Genomic DNA, 13,557 nt, shown 5'->3' on the forward strand with positions numbered 1-13,557 from the left:
GAATCACGTAAGGAACCGAAGGTGCCCGAGCAACCTAGGGATTTCGGACCTCAAGAACTCCACGACGAACTCAACGAACCCATGCGAATCAAGAAAACCAATAAACTTTAAAAGAAACCAAGAACTCTTACCACTTTGATTAAATATGAATTACCCCTTGATTCAAATTAAAACTTTTCTTTTTATTTTGACTTAAATGTTCACCCCATGTCTGACACCAGCTCGTGTCAATTAATTGGCTTATAAGTAGCGAGGTCCGATAGATAATGGGAAAAGAAGTGGCTGCTTATTATCATAAATTGAGATGCCGCTCGTCTTAATTTTTGAGAAAGTGATGACTAAATTGCAAGACATCAATAAATCCAAGCATCACATATGACAAATAAAATAATTCTTTAATGGGTTCACTGAACTCTGCATGAATAATTGATAAGACATACTCATAAAATTGCTGCATTTAATTTGAGAATATCATGTCACACTTTTCACTTGAGATGTTTATCATCTCCCCTTATGGCATCTTTTTTTATGCCATCCAAAAGCACAGAGTCTAATCTCCACTAGCACTCAGCTGTATTGTATCTGAACCACGAAATCTGACATCTAGCACTCTTCAAGTTCTCCTTAAGATGCTTCTCTCTTTTTTTTACCCTCCTACTAAAGTTATGCAGAAAATCACAACACTCAACAATGAACATCCGGACACCTACGCTCGCCTTCGTTGACTGAAAGAAATTCTCAGTCTGATACGCACAGTGGAGTCGATTTGAAATGAATGCTTTCACAAGACATACACTCTATCTCTTTTCCACCTTATGGTTGCTTTTAGTTTATTCCATGAGCAACAAGCTAAAAGCATTGCCTCAACACTAAAATCCAACAAACTCTGGCTGGCGCGCGAACATTAGCGATGAGACGACGACGAAGCTCTCATATTCATAAAACGAGGCCAATCTCTCAATCAATGCTATTAAATGGTGTATGCAAGAAGGGGAGAGATATATAGCAAAATCACAAGAGAATTTTAACTTTCTATGCTTTTACTGCAAGATACAGTAAATAATGTTTTGATTGAGGATAAAAAAAAACTATTGGTTCGAAAAGACAGAAATTTCGGTGGCATATCGATTTTGCTTTCATCTTCCAGCTGACTCTTCAAAAGAGCATCAATCATCTCCCCAAAAGCATGCAACAGATGTGAGGTTTAAATCAAAACCACTCATTTAAACGAGGTGTTTAGACTGACGCCACTGACGCAATAACCGATTGCCGCAATTGCAATTTAATTGGCAAAGACACAATATACTAATTTTCAAAATTAACCGTTATCCAGATCGCTCGTTCGATGTAAAGGCATCTACACACTAGAAGCAATTTCTTTAAAAAATGCCTTTTTAAAGAAAATTGCCCCTATCCTTGTAGGCAGAAACGTGAGAATTTTTTAAGAAAGGCAATTTTTGAAGTAAATTGCTGCTAGTGTGTAGACACCATAACAGGGGCATTTTTACAAAGAAAGAAATTTTGAAAGAAATTTCCTCAAAAATCAAGCTTACAAAATTAAGCCAACATAGTACTAAAAGTATCTTAATTGAAATCTGACAAGGGAAGATGGGGTAATTTGGAATCATAAATATTTTTGAATTTTGAGATTTTCTCACTCTTTCAGATGGTCAAAGAAAAAAGAATCAGCTAAAACCACGAAGAAGTACAAGACTTTATATTCCAGTGTACTCCTTGTTTGTCTTTTTTTCCTTTTCCCATCTAAAACTGATAGCAAATCTTAATGTTCCAAATTTGACATCATTCCAAATAACCCCATCTTACACTACTTAACCAAAACTAAGCATTTTTTGGTTCATTTCGAAAGTAACTCCTAGGATTTCTTTTATTTTTGGATAAATTTTAGAAGTGATTTAGGAGAACATTTCGTCCAAACATACCTATGACCTTTAAAATATAACCATCTGGAATTTTTGAAGGTCAAAGTTTAACCATTCTGGAGGGCTATTTTTAACTAATTTGGTTAAATTTGGATTTTTTGGAACGGTCCTGAAATTTCCAATTAGGCTGCATCGGTCTTAATTGGTAGTGAACGGTCAAGTATCCCTAAATAACTTATTTTTCGCATATTAATTGTCTGTATGCTTGTTACTCAAACCAAAACGTTCTAAAATTACCACTTTTTAAAAGCAGTGTCTGTGATTTTTAAGCATTATTAAAATTACTGCAAAAGAACTCATTACGAAAGTACTAAATATTCTTCTTCTCCTTCTGTTTAGGAGAGAGTGGAGCAGTTTTAAGTATATATGACTTTCTAAAATATCAACTTTTGAAATATCCAAATTCAATGTCCAAAAAAACTAGCTGAGCCTAGTTAGTGTTAATATATTAGGTGAGATTCTTAACAATCTCACCTACTATAATCCTAACAAAATTTCATGTCGTCCGATCGACCTCAAACTTGGCCAAAATGTGTTTCACCACTTCCTGATCACGAATATATATGTGGCTATTTTACGTTCCCGGCCGGCCGGCCGCTCTTTGGAGCTTAATAGCTCCTAAACTAAAAAAGATATCGACTTGCGGTTTTCGGCAAAGGTTATATATCGGGTAAAAATTGCAACTTGGAACATTGACCCCCCACCCCCCACCCCTCCTTCCGCCATTTTGAAGACCCCCCTTTTTTTGTTTTCTCAATAGCTCCGCCCCTATGGCATCGAACGGGCTCAAATTTTAGTATGTTATAGCTAGGCCTTAGAGCTTTCCATCAATACCAAACTTAAGGTCTCCCGACCCCCCTGACCCGAGCTATAAGGGTCCAAAAAAAATTTCTTAAAATGGCCATAACTCCGGTTCTAATTATCAGAATTTAAAAAAAGAGGGCTTTTTGGAAAGCTCTCGTGAAATGCCACTTCCCCTTCTAACATCGCAAGTTCATAAAACCACCGCTAGGGGCGCTATTATTAAAAAGAAAATTTTTAAATCTTATAAGTTAAATAACTCAAAAATTCCATTGTGCATCGGGCTGAAATTTTAGTATGTTGTAGCCGTTGATTATACCTATCAAACAAAAAAAACCTTAAGTCGATCTAAAACCCCTGACCCGAGCTATAAGGGGTCAAAGTTCGAACATTGACCGGCCTCTATCTCCGGTTCTAATTAACATATCGACCTAAATTTTAGCTTTTGGTTTTGTCTCGATGAGTACTTTCAGATGGAAGTTCAAAAAGTCACCACAGGTGGCGCTGCGATAGCGTCGAAATTCATCGAAATTCAAACTCATTTTTCTCAAAAATTCCTTTGTGCAAGTTAATGAAATTTTATAGTGTTGTAGTCCAGTCTGGGACGTTTCCAAAATGGTGCGTAAGGGCGCTGTGGTTTCAATAGAACCGGAGATATGAGGGGTCAAAGTTCACGAAATTCAAAAAATCATATATCCGGTTCTATATGACCGATTTTGATGAGTGAGGGCTTAAACAAAAGATCTCACCAAATGCTACAACTTTATAGAACACTTGAACTTCGTGGGACCAACACCAGGGGCGCCACAGTCGAAAAACCAATTTCAATATCACATAACCTCAATTATCTCGACACGTGCTTAACCGATTTTGATGATTACTTCAACATTATTGTAGAGAACATTTGTCTCTATATTTCGTCCATACATCATTTTTCGATCAGATAATGCGATCTGTCCGATTTTGCCGTTTAAGTGTGAAAAAATTGATTTTTCCCATAATAACGCTTTAAAATCACTCAGATGCTAATTTGACTGCTTCTACTCGACCAAGACACTTAAAATAGGGTTTTAAATGAAAAGTCTCACAAAATACAACAATTCTTTCATATAGTTGAAGTTCACCAAATGAACACTTGGGGCGATCTGGTCGAAAAAACGAGTTGAGAAACAAAAAACCGCGCTTATCTCGGCTTCTGCTGATTAATCGATGAGGTCATGTTCTATGGCAAAATTATAGAGAACTTTCTGGTCTACGATTCACCCATATATCACTTTTCTGTCACTCCATCCAAATCCTTGATATTTTGGTTTTAATACAAAATTTGTATAATTTCACGAATTTGATTCAAGATAACTGAATGGCGTCCCCCAACTTCAGCTCTAAATCGAATTTGCATACATTCCGAGTTAGCTCACATTAAGAATCTCACCTATATAAGCCGGTTAGGATTATCTGTCCCTTTTTTTAATTTCTTTACTGTACATTTACACAAATTTAAATTAGGCGTACATACTGTAACTATTTGAGAAATTCAAATTTTAACTTTCAGAATTTTGTTTTAATCAGAACAAAATTAACCCAATTAGCGTAGACACAAACCATTATTCTAATTTTCAGCCTAAAATAAATCTATCTATTCACAATCAATATTGCATCTTCCTGCATTGAATTTTAGGAAGTTTTGCCAATAATGTTACCATATAGAACTCAGATAAGTATACAAATTTTCTGGCTTTATGACGCAGAGGTCCTGGGTTTGAATCTCGCATTAAATGCGCGTCCAGTGAGAAAAATTTAAACCACTTATAGAAAATTTCACACTGACTGTAATAAAATATTTAAAATATTTATAGAACAATTATAGAATCATCATGAAACTCCCATAAATTCAACAAACAAGATTAATTTAAAATTTTAAGTGTTATTGAATATTTCATCCGTTTCACTCTTCAAGAAGGCCCATCTTATCCATAATTCACTTTCTCTCTGATTGAAAAGAAAAGATTCCCTTATAAAAAGTAAAATCATCGGAGAAATCTACAGACAAAAATCAAAATCTAAATAGGGGGAAATGTTTTCCCTGTAAAATTACATAGTGTTGAGAGAAAAAAAAATAACATTATCCACAGACATAAGTGTTATGTAAAAGCAACAAAATCAATGTATTAACACCGTGTTACAATCGGATAAAAATCACTGGACAGATACCAAGAGCTTCTCTCCGCAATTTGCTCTTCAAATATATAATTCCCCTATTTTAGCATTGACCGTGCAAATACGCTCAATTGAAAATTTCCGTATTACTTCCCTCAATAATTTCACACCGAAAAATAAATAACAGACCATTTTTCAGCTATTGGCGCACTCAATAAGTCCAACCAATTTTTTACGCCAAAAGAAAGTTTAATTGCTCAATGAGCTTTATCCATTTGCACTCTCAAATAAACACAATTTCTGTCTTATCAGCATTAATTTCATGACTTTTTGCAATTGGTGATATTACTGGAAAAAAGGCACAAAAGATAGCCGAACAAATTGGAAAGATAAAGCATTATACTTCTCCTTACATGGTCTCAATTATTAATTGATGATAAATTTATCAAGGGAAAAACGTGTGAATAAGATCGATTGAAGAATTATGATTTATGAATTATTTGTATGGGAAGTTCAAGAAAAAGCAGAGTTAAACATCAACTTTTTTGAGATTTTTAAAGAAAGATAGTATTTTACGTAGGGGAGAGTGGGGCAGTCAATCGTGGATTTCGCATCAAATAGTTTTACAAAGGAGAATTATAAAAAAAATAATGTGGGCAGCTTTTAGATATATGGTGCAATTCCAATGAAAAATTAGAAGGGGAAATCTTTATTCTAAACATTTCTTTAGCACATGACTGTTCTAATATATTTCTGCGTTGTCGATTATTCTTTGTATTCGTTCGGAAAAGAGGACGACTAGGGAAAACAGTCGTGACAGGAACCAACACAAAGAAAAGTTGATAACGGAGAAGTAAAAGAGAACAGTCATGTACTAAAAAAATGTTCAGAAGAAAGATTTCCCCTTTCCAATTTTCATTGAAATAGCACCATTATATAGCTACTAGGTTAGGATTTATTATTTAAAATTTTAGAGATTTTAGAACAAGCATGTACTAAAACAGCTAAATAAAGAAACATAGCTTTGATTTTAAAGGAAGATTTTCCCTTTTGACTTTTAATTGGAATGGCACCATTAAGCTAATTAATTATAAATAATAGGTTTTAGTACAGAATTTTAGTAGTAAAAGGAAAATGCTCTGAGATGATTATCACTGAAGGTGTCATCGTCATACCAAAATAAACGTTAGTTGTAGGAAATTTGTAAAAAGCTGGGAATAGTTTTCGAATATCCTTTAATTTAGGAGTGACGAAACGACCTTCAATCTTTCCGTATAGAAGTAGACCTTGAAAAATTCGAAAATCTATTTGAAGATCCAAAAAAGAGACTTTCTTACTTCTTGATACTTTCGCAAGGTGGAGGAAGTTACATCCTGTTCGAATTTCGAAGTGCTCAAATGTCAAAATATAACGGTCTTCACATTGTTGTGAGGAAAAAAAACAGAACAACGACGTTTACTGTTCTTTCCCCAGTATTTAATCATTCCATAATCATTGAGTAACTCTTTTTCCAACTTTTTAGTGTGATATTTGATAAATTTTCCCCATTTTGTTCGAAAATTTAGTATAAAAATTCGAAATTGAATTTGAATTCTTCGAACTTCAACGACTTTGTGTACAAATAGAGTTCCATTTACCTTTTATCCAAGACACTATTGGAGAATCAAAATCTACTTCTGTTTAGGCTCAATGTCAATCGTTTCAATGACCTCTACATACTAGAGAAATTAATGTCCATATTGAAGAGTTTCTTCTACACAAGCATACGGAATTTGCTTCAATATGGACATAACTTTCTCCAGTGATAGTCCTCATAACGGTTCCCTTATTGTTTTTTAAAGAAAACAAACAGATCGTCCAAAACGCCCATCGCCGTCTTAGCGGTGTTACGTAAACCTCCAGAGAAAAAAACCAAAAATGACTGTTCCAAAGAAATGGGAAAGCTAACCGTAAATTAAAACTACCCCAACCTCCCCTAACCCAACTAACCAAAATTGATGAACAAAAATAAACATAAGAATATGCATCACCCACAATATCAGACATGACAGGAATATTCCCATAGAAAGCAACATACTTTTTCTCACACATTCTTTTAGAAAGAGCCACACATCATCTCAATGTAATTTACCGAAGAAGCTCACAAGTGGAAGATGAGGAAGAAGATCGAGTGCCAAAAAGCAATGCTACTCAATTTTCCACTCTTTGCTCTCATTTTCCGCCAAGATGCCATGAAATTTTGTTACACAATCCACTTGACTTGCCCATTAGAAAGACTAACTTTTTTTTTCTTTAAAACTTCATATAGTTCAAAAGAGATATGAATAGTCTTTCTCTCCCAACCACAAACATTTCATTCCATTTTAGTTGAGAGTACGCTGAGATCATTTCTCTGGATGGAATTTTTCCCATTCAATTCTAGAGCACAAAATCTATTTGAAAAGCCATACAAGATGGCATATGAGGAAAAATTTTCTGTAAAAATACCATAATCTTGGCGGGAAATTGGACTGGAATTTCAGTTGCAGCCAGACACTATATGTATCTTTTCCCTTGTGTCCCTCCATTTATTGAACGACAAACTGATTTACAGGGTGTCTCAGTAAAAATGTCATTGCAATTATGATAAAACCTAAATTAAAATTGAAAATTAGGAAGCTTGAAAGAACTTCGTAAGTATTGAAAATAAAAGAATTCCAAGCGTTATGCCTCTGTCTGGCACACCTTTTAGATCGGGGAATTTTCAAGATATCAAAATTCACGCCCCTTTCTTTCTCATTGAAATTGTATATGTCTATCCCACTCCTTCGCACTCTTCTTCTTTGTTTAAACATCACACCAAATTAAATTTTGTTTAATCTAATTTGAGGTGCGAAAGAATGGGATAGACATAATCCAAGTATTTGAGAAAGAAAATGATGTGAATTTTGATTTCTTGAAATTTTTACTGATCAAAAAGGTGCGCGTGAGCTATTAGGGGGAGGTGGAGCTACTTTGAGCTGTGGGGTTATATTGTTGTTTTTTCGCACATTTCTAAAGGAAACTCGGTTTTAACGTGATATAATTTAGACAAACAATATGATTGTGGATCTAAATAAAATAATTGTAAGGATCAGCAGGCGAAAAAGTCGTATAACAATCTATCCCCAAAACTCAAAGTAGCCCCACTTCCCCCTATGCATAATTTTCAGATGAAGCATATGCCTCGTGTGAAGTTAGCACCATGTAAGATATTAAGGAATAAACGGTACATTCCGACAGTAATAGCTGTCCAACGAATTTCCGGATTTCAAGTACATAAAAATAAATAATTAAAATGAAAAAGTAAAATTAAGAAATTAAAAAAAATAGTGAAAAAAATAAAATGAAGAAGAAGTCGGTCACCTTTGAATTGAGGTACCTTTGGAATATGACTTTTCCTCCCATTTTAAATGAATTTGAAATTGTAATAATTTATGTAATTTAGCTTCAAAATTGGTTTGTGGAGTTAAATTATCATGGTAAAGTCCAGTTTCATTTAAAAATAGGAGAAAAAGTTCTTTTTCAAAGGTACCCCTATCCAAAAGTACCGTACCTTCAAATCAAAATTCTAATTTTTTTTATTCTTCTTTTTAAATAAGTTTTAGAATAAAAAGAGCAACAGATTCTCTGAAAAAAAGTTGAAAAAGCTCTTTTAAATATTTCAGAGAGACAAAAGTAAAAAATAAAAATATCTCTCAAAAAGAGTAAAGGATTTTCCACATCGCAAAAGAATTAATTTTACAACGGTTCGAACAAATTTTACACATTTTCTTTTCAGGGTGAAATACACATACTTAGAAGAATTTTCGGAATAAATGCGCGAGTATTCTGAAGAAGACCTGTGAGCCTTGGAAAATACCCCTGTGATCTGTTATAATACCCCAAGTGCATCTTAGCTAAAACTGAAACACCAAGAAACTTTCAATTTAATTTCAAAACGTTATGAATTAGTGATTGATAACAAATGCTTTATTAAAATTTATTTTAAGCTGAATTTACATGATGAAAAGTTGCGTAAGAATTTTTACTTAGTAGTTCTCAATTTAATTCCCAACTGTTCCCAATTGAATCTTAATCAAGTGCGCGCGATTAAATCGGTTGTCAAATCTGTTATGCGGTGCATGAAGCAATTGTTTATGTTTGCTTTCGTGAAAATTTGAGAGAACAGATATGACATAGCAATTAGGAACAGATAAGAATTAAATTGAGAACTACAAACGTCATTATGGAAAAGTTTTATAGAAAAATACATAAGCCTCAACCAATAAGAGTGTTTTATTTCGGTTTACGCATTTTTCTTATGCAATATTGCATCACGGGAAGAAGCTTTTAGATCGGGAAAATTTCATAAGGTCAAAATTCACATCCCTTTCTTTACCTCGCACTCTTCTTCTTCTTTTGAACGTCACACGAAATTAAATGTAGTTCAATTTAATTTTGAGTGAAAAATAGTGGGATAGATTTATGGATCTTTTTGAGAAAGGAAGGGTTGCGAATTTTGATTTTACGAAATTTCATCGATCTAAAAGGTGTTCCAGAGAGAGGCATTAAGGACGAGATTGAAGCGCCAAAAGGTAGGCTAATTTAATCATGCAATCGCTGCAATAAGGTACCTATATTTCCTTTTTATGAAAGAGATATTTCGAATAAAAATATCCACATTTATATAAGCTTTAAATGGACAATATCATGATCTTTTATTTATGCTTCAGACGCATTAAGAATACTAAATTTACCAGAATACTGGAATTTATTAAATTTAAGTTAGGTCAATATATATTAAAAATTCAAACAAAGAAAAATTAAATCAAATTATATTACTTTCATTTATTTAATGAAAGCTATAGTACACATAGTTTTTTTTTAATTTACTTTCTTCTGTAATAAACTTTAGAGTAATTCAAAATGAAAAAAACGCTTTTATTTTTCAGTCTTCCGAAGGCATTTGTACAGGAACCCCCTGTGCAAGTATCTCTCATCTCTACTTCACTTTTAATTATCTATTGTGATATGAAAGATCGCGAAACAAAACCCCATCATAATTTCACCCCTTCACCTGGCCAAATGCTACATTTTGTAACCTCCCGGCTCTTCGTGAATGTTGTCAAAATAGAACAAAAAGTTCCATGTTAAGTGCATCTGACCCATTTCAGGCGCATTCAACCTCCCAAAAACGCTGACAAAGAACATTCTATGCGTAACTAAAGGGGTGTAATTCATCAAATCACGTTGCAATTGTGCAATCTACCGTCCCCCTTACCCTTCCCTTATTCTTTTTTTGGGAGAGTTAGATCCAAAAAAAAGGCCAGCATTGAGTTTAATTGAGAAAAAATAGCACAACGTGTCATTCACATCTCAGCAAGAGATACAAATGAAATATATGAAGCGAGCATCTCGCTATAATTTCTCTATTTGGCACAAGTTTGATGGCAATAAAAAAGGTTTGGTGTCAAAAGTGGCTGGAAACATTAAATTTACATAATTTTCAATTCATTTGAAAATGCATTCACAATCCCTCTGAATCTGTTCAAAATATTAACATAATTTTTTTTTGCATCTCAATGGACAACAAGAGACTAAGCATGAACAATCAGACCACCCTTTTTCCCTAACAAATACAACAATGGGAAGGGGTGAAAAATTCTCCAGATAATATATGGTTGGTTATTTATCAAATAAGATACACACACTCATGGATTAAATATCAACATATCAATTTTTTCAACATCACGTGTGTTATCACTCTTGGCACTCTTCCACGCCTTTTAACACGCAAAAAAATATTTTAATCCGTTTTTTGTTTTGTTTTTTATCCTAACAACCCTCTATTCATCTCGAAAAAATATCTTTTAATTAATTCAATCACCCTGTTTATTCGATTGAAGTTTTTTTTTAAGCGCAAACTAACTTTTTTGCTCGAATTCAAACTTAGAGCAATATAACGCAAACAATCTTTAGGAATATAGGTTTTGTAAAACGGAATGTAAAACCTATAAAGGTCATCCAAAAATGTCTCAAAAAATCGTATTGGATGTAAGTGTATAAGAAACCAAATTTAGGAAAGAATAACTTCCCCTGTTTATTCGTTTGCTCCTCAAAATAAAGTATTAGAGCCCAAACGGTATGAGATAGATTGCTGAGGTTTTTGGCGGACCTAACATAGGGCGGAATCACCACTTCTCGCCAGTGCAGTGTCCCACTTTTCGCCACTTAAATTGAAATCGCAATTTTTCCACTATTTGTGAAATAAATTAGTCTTAAAATTATTTGTATCTCTACTGCTGTTACAGAGTCGAAAAACACTAATTTCTTGTTTTGAATTTAAATGTTTGAGCATTTTTTAGGGAAATATTTTAGGCAAATGCATCGAATCAAATATTTCTTACCAAATAGTAAGTGTCATGATCTCATGATACTTTTATCGAACAAAATTTACGATTTTGAATAAATAATTTGTTTATTGAACAATTAAGACATTCGGAGAATACATAAAATTTGTATTTAGTTAGTTAATGTTTTCTTTTATATTATTTTTATGTAAAAATGAGCCATGGCGGAAAGTGGTAATATTCTAAAATTGATTCACCACCTGTCGCCATAGCTATTCAATAAGCGACGCTAACTTCACTTCATAGATTCTCAGTTGTCAAATCTGCTTTGTTTACTTTCTGCAATAGTCTAATAATTCTATTTCTCAAAAAAAAAAAGTGAAGAAAAATCATTTAATGTGAGTAATAATAAGATGATCATGAGGAAAAAGAAATGCTGAATGTATTCTTTGCATAATATTGCCCAAAATAATCGAGTTTGAACCTTTCCATGTGGGTGGCGAGAAGTGGTTACAGAACTGACGAAAAGTGGTAAAAAGTGGCGACGAAGTAGTTATTTTTGCATTGTTAATAAAAATAAAAATCGCGGAAAACTTTGTCCAGACTTGTCAATTCTTTCATTCAAGATTAGTGTTCATCTTGCTTTTCCTTTTATCATGGGACCTTGTCCCAAATGGCTTACAGCTCAGTGAGAGCTAGCCATTTTTAACCTCTCACAGTGCTGCAAATCTTACAATCTTCTGTTTTTTTTGCTTTTTTTCTCTTTTTTTATTTAAGAAAAAGTCAGTTTTTTAGGTACTACCGCGTTAATTTGTTGAACTTTTGTTTTGACGAATATAGGGCCAATATATCTATAAGTAACTTTGTGTCTATTTTGAGTTAAGGTGTCAAAAGTTATAATACAGTTTATTCCACTTTTTCATAAAAGTGGCGATAAGTGGTTACTCCACCCTACCTTGTTTCTGGAGAACGAACCATAAACCATAACACTTATCCTTCACTTTCTCTTGACACAAAACACATTGCTACCAAATACAGAGGCCAAACAGTTTTAGATAGAGGCTGAGCGTTTTCAGAGGATCATTTCATAAGTCGAGTTTTTAGCATGGAAACTATAGTTTCCAACTGAAGTGACGTTAAAACCTATAGGTTTTAACATCATGTAATTCGGATATACAAAATAATTGTGCATCTAAATAAAATAATTGTAATAACCAGCTTCAGTTAGAAATAGGCGAAAAAGTCGTATAACAATCTAGCCCCACAGCTCAAGGTAGCCCCAGTTCCCCTTACCATAAGTTTTGAATAAAATCTAAATAAATTTTATCTAACGTTAAGACGACACCGTTGAGTAATTCATGATTAATTCGTGCTAGGGTAAAATTTCAAATTCCTATAAATGAAGAATTCCGGACAACCAATTTAAAAGTGCGGTATTTGATTATTCTAGAAAATTAATATTATTACTTATTTTAAATATTGTATAAAAATTTTAAAGATCACTTTGAAGTTGAAGGGTTGTTTTACCGATTTGAATCCAGTTTTAAGGAACTTATCCCGAACTCATAATTGGTTTGTCCGGAATTCCAAATGTTATTTTGCCCTTAATTATCAAAATTAGAAAATATTATATAAAATATATCTTAATTCCTTTATTATTGTTATCAACATTATTATAGTAACTTTTGTTGCTTTAAGTAAAAACCACTTCATAATGGCTTGCTTATCTCACAAAAGGTCCTTACACATTAAAAAATATATATTTACGACATCCTTAGGTAGATTTAAATTATCTAAACCAAAATAATATTTAATTTATTTATAGTCCTTATTAAATTATTATTCAAATTTATTATGAATATTAATTTAAAAAAAGTTGTTATAGCAGGATTTGATAAGATTATTCTGAAACTTAGGAGAGAAAAAAGAAATATTTCGGGCTAATTTAAATATCGTCTACTTTGAGTGAAATATCGGACAGTGGCGGTAAATTAAATACCATAGTATAATGGAAATAATAATTCATAAATATTAAATTATAAAAATAAATACTACTAGAATAATTAACAATTTTTTTGGGGCAGGAATTGACAGAATATTTTTGAAATCCAAGGAAATAAAACAATGTTTCGTACGGGTCGCGGTCTAAATCCCGAATGGGTCGAAATACCGAATGGTTTAAAATTCCGAAGGCCAAAATGCCGGATTCTCAAAAATATAATGGCTGCTACCATGATTGCACTCCCCGCCCTTGCTGGACGCATTTAGAAATCTTTTGTATTTTTGGGGAAATTGTTCTATACTCCATA

The 13,557-nt window shown here is 33.1% G+C and overlaps 1 protein-coding gene across 3 annotated transcripts in view; it reads right to left on the reverse strand.

Moving 5' to 3' along the window:
* The window catches only part of LOC129806822 (rap1 GTPase-activating protein 1), a 177,511-nt gene that overhangs the window by 141,589 nt on the left and 22,365 nt on the right, over window positions 1-13,557 (reverse strand). For 2 of the 3 annotated variants that reach the window (XM_055855602.1, XM_055855603.1), the window contains exon 1: window positions 441-722. The exons of the other annotated variant lie outside the window; for it this stretch is intronic. The gene's annotated coding sequence lies outside the window, so the exon portion shown is untranslated. Of the gene's footprint in view, window positions 1-440; window positions 723-13,557 lie in introns of those variants that run through there. 3 annotated transcript variants of the gene reach the window in all.

This window comes from Phlebotomus papatasi, chromosome 3 (genome assembly GCF_024763615.1).
Source record: "Phlebotomus papatasi isolate M1 chromosome 3, Ppap_2.1, whole genome shotgun sequence".
Classification (NCBI taxonomy): domain Eukaryota; kingdom Metazoa; phylum Arthropoda; class Insecta; order Diptera; family Psychodidae; genus Phlebotomus; species Phlebotomus papatasi.